Source organism: Pinus tabuliformis, chromosome 3_2 (genome assembly GCF_031772625.1).
Source record: "Pinus tabuliformis cultivar Carrire ecotype Pingquan chromosome 3_2, CPIR1, whole genome shotgun sequence".
NCBI classification, from domain to species: Eukaryota; Viridiplantae; Streptophyta; class Pinopsida; order Pinales; family Pinaceae; genus Pinus; species Pinus tabuliformis.
Window position 1 is genome coordinate 606,342,708 of NC_142302.1, and position 7,145 is coordinate 606,349,852.

The window sequence follows — 7,145 nt, forward strand, 5'->3', positions numbered from 1 at the left end:
TTGACTAGGTTGAATTATACCAGCCTCTAGCATTTCTACAACCATACGTTCAATTTTTCTCTTTTGGGCATAGGGATATATGTAAGGCCTGAAGTTTGGAGGAACACTTCATGGAATCAAATGAATATCATGATCATGATCACGAATAGGTGGGAGGTATTTGGGAGTCTCAAATACCTTGGAATTATTAATAATACTTTTTAGAGATTTGGAGAAATAGATGATTTTGATGTGGGAACCTCTAGCGAACATAATTGTGCAATTATGCCACTTTATTATTTCTTTATAAGATTTTTCATGCCATTAGAGTTGATTATATTTCCTGGTTTCCCTGTGATACCCCTTAATTCAACTTCCTATCCTTCTGGAAAAAATTCAAGAAAAGTTCTTGAAAATTAAAAGCTATCGTACCTAAAGATTGTAGCCATTGGATTCCTAGTAGAACATCAGCACCACCCATTGGAATGGAAAACATTAGAATATTCAACAAATATTATCCCATGGATAGCTTGATATTATAGCACTTTCTAGAGCAATTTATGGTTCCTCCATTTGCAACCATCACTTGACACTCCGGTGGTGGATATAGGAAGAAATTCAATTCCTTCGCTCTCTTACAATGAATAAAATTATGGGCATTGCCCTAATCAATAAACACTATTACCTTTTTCTTCATGATTTGTCCTTCTATCTTGATGGTTTGAGTGGCAATTCCAGCCAATGAATTACAATATATGGTCGAAGTCATGTATTATTTCTCTACGATCTGTTCCTAGTGTGTATCCTCTTCTTTTTATGTTTCTTGTTCCTTTTCTTCGTCCTCTTCACAATCTATGTAAAAAAAAATTCTCAACACACTTATGACCTTTAGTGTATTTTATATCACAACTGTAACAAATCCATTTTGCTCATTTTTTTTCCAATTGTTGTGGTGTCAACCTTGTAGGTTGTGGAAGGCTAGGGGAAAAAACACTTCCATCTTTATAGTTGTGATTTGTAGGCTTCCTTGTTGCCATAATTTTGCTTTCAATTTTTCTTACCAACCTGAATGTCGTCTCCAATGAATTAGGTTCCCAAAGGTGCACCTCATGTTGGATGCTATCCTTTAAAGTATTTATGAACACATCAATCATATGCTCCTCTAGAATATCTTTTACCCTTATATTCAATTTTTGGAAGTCCTCAATGTGCTCCACCATTGAAACCTTTTGTTTGAGATTTATCAATTGGCTAAAAAAGGTGTTGCTTTTTGTATCCTCATAATGTGCTTTCATTTCTTCTGTAAAAATTGCCCAAGTGACAATTTTTTTAGGAGATAAAAGCCATCGATACCATACAAACTAATTGGGTTATAAATATAAAGCCATAATGTGTACCTTTTGTGTGTTTTTCACATTATGGAGATCAAAATATTGCTCCATTTGTAGAATCCATGTTATGGGATCCTTTCCATCAAACTTCTTTATATCGATCTTTGGAACATGGTGGATCTTCAATCCAACATTAGATTCTATGAAATCATGACTAACATTTCTTTTGTTCTCATTATGAGTTTCCTTTACTACCTTTTCGCCATTAGGAAGAATTTCTTATAGCAACTTTTCCAAACCTCATTTCAAACCTTCCATGTCTTTCTTAAAATCTTCAATGTTTACTTCTAAACCATCCATCTTAGCTTCTACATCATTCATCTTAGATTCCACACCTTTCCTTAAACCATCCATCATGCCATCCATCTTAGCTTCCACGCCTTTCTTTAAACAATCCATCTTAGCTTCTATTACTTTTTGTGAGAGTGAAATTTGTTGCACTTGGTCTCGTAATTTTGATATATCATGTCACATTTCTTCCTCTTCTTCATGAGTCATGCTAGAGCTTTCAGGTTTCTTACTAGGTGTTTCCATTTCTTTCCTCGGGGCATCAATCATTGATAATTATGCTTCACTATGCCCTTTGAATTCCTTCAAACTAATTTTTCAAACCAAGCTTATGAAAACTTTTAAAAAGACTACACACATTTTCTCGCTTTGTAGGAGCTCAATATTGAATCTGTTTTATCTCTATAATTTTGGATCTCCAAGGTCTAAAATGTCATCTCGATGTATCCCTCCCAGTCCTCTTTCCAACCTCACAAGTCTGATTAGTATTGGATTCTGCAAGAAAGAGTTATTCCAAATCTCCCATGATGACCTGATTATAGGCTAGTTCATTAGAGCGAACTTGTATGAAGTTCCACATGTCATTGTTTCAACCTTCAGACCTAGAAATGATATAAAGAAAACTACAGTCTGTCTTCTTTCTATACTATTTTACAGAATTTCAATCCGATTCTCAAAGAGAAAGTAACGACGATTTTCCCTAAGTCACATGTTTGAGATATAATTTAGGAGCTTGCAAAAACCCTAACTTCCTTGGATCATATATACGAATATATAGTGAGATAATATCTTAAATTCGTACTCGACGTTCATAAATATTTCTTCTCAGATGGGTTTTAATTTTAGCTTTTTAAACTTTGTAGAAAAATGTTATAGTGAAAATTCCACGATGACCTATTTAAAGCAACGAAACCCTAGAATCCAAAGCTCTGATACCAAATGTTATGCTACCAGCTCACAAAATAGAAGAAAAGATAGATAAACGATTTCAAAATTAGCCTCTTTAAGGGGGAACCTCCTTTATATTACACAAATGAACAATTCTTGGATGATACAAATGACAAGATCTCATTTCTATATATAGGAGTCTAAGGGGTCACAATATAATCAGAGCCGACATAACAATAATGGGCTTCTATGGGGCAAAATAATAACAATATGGGGACAACATGGACAAAACAATAACAATAGGGGGCTACAATTACAATAATAATAAGGGAATCCAATAGTATTACATGGACCTAACATTAATATTTATTTTCTATATTAAAACCAACCTCATCAAGAATGAACTCATGAGTAATAGACTGTGAAAGAATTTTCTTACTTATAAAGCTATTTAATGGCATATAAATATTGTCTTTGTTACTATTATTAATTATTTTAATGTTGTTACTAAATAACTACTTTTTCTATGTTTAGTATAAGTTATTGTACTACTACAATGTTGGCACACCTTCAAAGTCTAAAAAACAAAATATTTTATAAGTCTACTTATGTCATTTGATGATCATTGTTTTTTTATTAGAATGAAATATAGTATAACTATTTGATCTATATCAAATATAACAAGAAATATGAATAAAATATTGCTTCAAAATTTATTTCAATTATCAAGCATTAATTCATTAAGTGTTAAAATGGTTTAAATTGAAATTGTCTACTCCAATACTATTTTAATATACAAAGTCTAAAAGATATTGTTTTTAAGTGCATTATTGAACTTGAATATGAGAAGTTGATATATGGATAAGTTATGTTTGTTAAAAAAATATTTGAACTTAAAAATTGAATGTAAGTGTCATGTATTTCACATAAAGTATCATCACATGATTACACTGAAGTTGAAGCAAGTTGTGCATATATGTACTAAATAATATAAAACTCTTAAAAAAATAGTATGAATGGAATGTTTGATATAGAAAAAACATTGAAAATTGTTTTTGAAGTATATTAATATATCCTTCAAAAGATAAAATTACATTCATGAATCATCTCCACCCAATCTCAAGATATTATCTCAAGTAGATTAAGAGTAGCTTCCACACCGCATTTATTTATCTTTGTCTTTTGGCAATGTTCTTTCTTTGACATCCATGGCCAAACTATGGTATTTATTGGAATAGAACTAGGTTCTATGTCATCCGGATTTGGTACCTAATATTGTTCTAGAAAATTTCCATTGTATTTCCTTGAAATAGGCTTCCATCAATCAACCTTTACATGAACAATGTCACTGTCATTTTCCTTGAAGATATCCAAGGTGGATTTTTCCATCCAAATAATCTCTCCTTCATCCTCATTTCCTGATCTAACTAGAAGCATCTTTCTTTTCTAAAAATCAATCACAGGATTGAATGTTGGCTTTTGATTGTTGAATTTGGGTCCAAGATATAATGGTTCATTTACCACATTATCAAAATCTCCATCCAGAAAACTAGAGAGATGATGGACTTTATTGTGGTCATCATATATCTATTTCCTTGTCTTCGGCCAAAAATATTCATAAGATGAATCATTCAGGTCCAATATTACATGATCATTATAGATTCCATCTAATGTATCAAGATCTATTTCCCAATAATCTACTCTATGTTTCCATTCCTCTGTAACAATTGCAGAATCCTAATTATTGACAGTTTCCATCCACATTTTTATGTATGATGTTATTCCTTCCTTTAGTTATTTTAAGTGTACATCATTATCTTTGGGATGTAAGAAAGATGGACTACCTCTAGGAAATTTGGGCCGACCTTCATCATCTATATTCCACAACTCAATTGATTCTGATCACTCATCATATCTGATGGATTCTTTGTATGTTAGTATTGGAACATCATTGAGTACAAGAAATTGAAAGTATTTGACATTAATATGTCCAACTAATGTAGGTTTCCTCTCCTGAATGTGTCCTTTAAGGAAATTTTTGAAGTTATACACTTGGTCAATAAGTTTAGGTGGAAACACTCACTTTTATTCAATTGTACAATATGTATCCATAATTTCAGGTAAAGAATATACATCTTTACTTTTCAACTTGGAATACATTCTTCCAAATGTTCCATCTATGTCTTCATGGGTGTGCCCCACATGCAATGTTGAGTCCCTATAATACTAGTGATTACCCCATTACTATTGTAGTTATACCCCTTATTAATATTGCCGTGCCCCTATTGCCCCCATATTATTATTACTATGCCCCATATAACCCCTCTATTGTTATTTTTGTGGCTTTATATTATTATTGTTAGGTCGGCTGGGTTATATTGTGACTCCTTAGACTCCTATATATAGAAAGGAGGTTTTGTCATTTGAATCATCAAAGAATTGTTCATTTATGTAATTAAAGGAGGTTGCCCCCTCGAAGAGGCTAAATTCTAAGGTGTTGATCTATATTTTCTATATTTTCTTGAGCTGGTTTCATAACATTTGGTATCAGAGGTTTGGATTCTAGGGTTTCGCTGCTCCAAACAGGTCATCGTGGAATTTTCGCTATAACTTTTTTTCTGCAATGTTTCAGAAGTTTAAAAAAAAACCCACTTGAGAAGAAATCACGTTGAACCTTGGATCCAAATTGTAGAGCTTTTCGTGCTATATTTGCGGAGATATGATCTGAGGAAGTTGGTCTTTTTGCAGACTCCTGAATTACATTCCAAACAAGTGACCTAGGGAAAATCGTCATAACTTTCTCTCTAGGGATTGGATTGAAATTTTGTAAGAAGGTGCAAAAAGAGGACGGACTGTAGTTTCTTGTATGCATTTTTCAAATCCAAAGGTTGAAACAATGACGCGTGGCAAGTCGTACAAGTTCGCTCTACTGAACTAGTCTATAATCAAGTCACTATGAGAGATTTTACATAACTCTTCCTTGGAGAATCCAATTTGGGTCAGACTTGTGGCATTGGAAAGAGGACATAGAGGGATACTGTAGGTCACAAATTTAGAACTAGATTAGTGGAAAGTACAGAGATACATCAGAGGCAATATCAAGCTCCTACAAAGTGAAAAAAGGTGTGTAGATTTTCTTAAATTTTTGCTTAAGAGTGGTTTGAAAATTTATTTTGAAGGAATTCAAAGGGCTAGTAGAGCATTATTATCGGTAACTGATGCCTCGAGGAAATAAAATGAAAACACCTAGTAAGTAACCTAAAAGCTCTAGCATGACTCATGAAGAAGAAGAAGAAATGCTATATGATATATCAAAATTACAAGAACAAGTGCAACAAGTGTCACTTGCACAAAAAGCAACAGAATCTAAGATGGATGGTTTAAAGAAAGATGTAGAAGCTAAGATGGATGGTTTAAAGAAAGGTCTAGAAGCTAAGATGGATTATTTAAAGAAAGGTGTAGAAGCTAAGATGGATGGCATGGAAGCTAAGGTGAATGGCATGGACACTAAAATTGATGGCATGGATGATAAGATGGAAGAATTGAAGATAAATATGAATACGTTGCTACAAGAAATGGTCACTAATGGTGAAAGGGTACTAAAGGAAACTCATGATGAGAACAAAAGAAATGTTAATCATGATTCCATAGACTCTAATGTTGGATCGAAGACTCACCATATTCCAAAAATCGATATGAGGAAGTTTGATGGCAAGGATCCCGCCACATGGATATTACATATGGAGCAATTCTTCGATCTCAATAATCTGCAAAACACACAAAAGGTACGTATGGAAACTTTATATTTGGAACCAAATCAATTTGTATGGTATTAATGGCTTTGCTCTCGTAAACAATTTATCACTTGGGCAATTTTTACGGAAGAATTGATAGCACATCATGAGGATACAAAAAGAAACACTTTTTTTAGCCAATTGATAAGTCTCAAACAAAAGGGTTCAATAATGGAGCACATTGAGGAGTTCCAAAAATTGAACATAAGGGTAAAATATATTCCAGAGGAGCATAGGATTGATGTGTTCATAGGGTCTTTAAAGGATAATATCCAACATGATGTTCGCTTTTGGGAACTTGATTCATTAGAGAAGGCATTCAGGTTAGCAAGAAAAATGGAAAGCAAAATTATGGCAACCAGGAAGCATACCACCCACAACTATAAAGACGGAAGTGTTGTTGCCCCTAGTTTTCCACAACCTATAAGGTTGACACCACAAAAATTGGAAGAAAAAAGAGCAAAAGGGCTTTGTTACAGTTGTGATAGCAAATACACTAAAGGTCATAAGTGTGCTGAGAAGAAATTATTCTACATAGATTGTGAAGAGGAAGAAGAAAATGAGCAAGAAAGGTCAAAAGAAGAGGATATACTTCAGGAACAAAGCCTTGATGAAGAACAAATAAATCCGACCATATCTTGTAATGCATTGGTGGGAATTACCACTCCTCAAACCATCAAGATAGAAGGACAAATCAAGAAGAAAAAGGTAATAGTGTTGATTGATTCAGGAAGCACCCACAATTTTATTCATTGTAAGGTAGCAAAAGAATTGAATTGCTTCCTATATCCAGCACCAGAGTGTC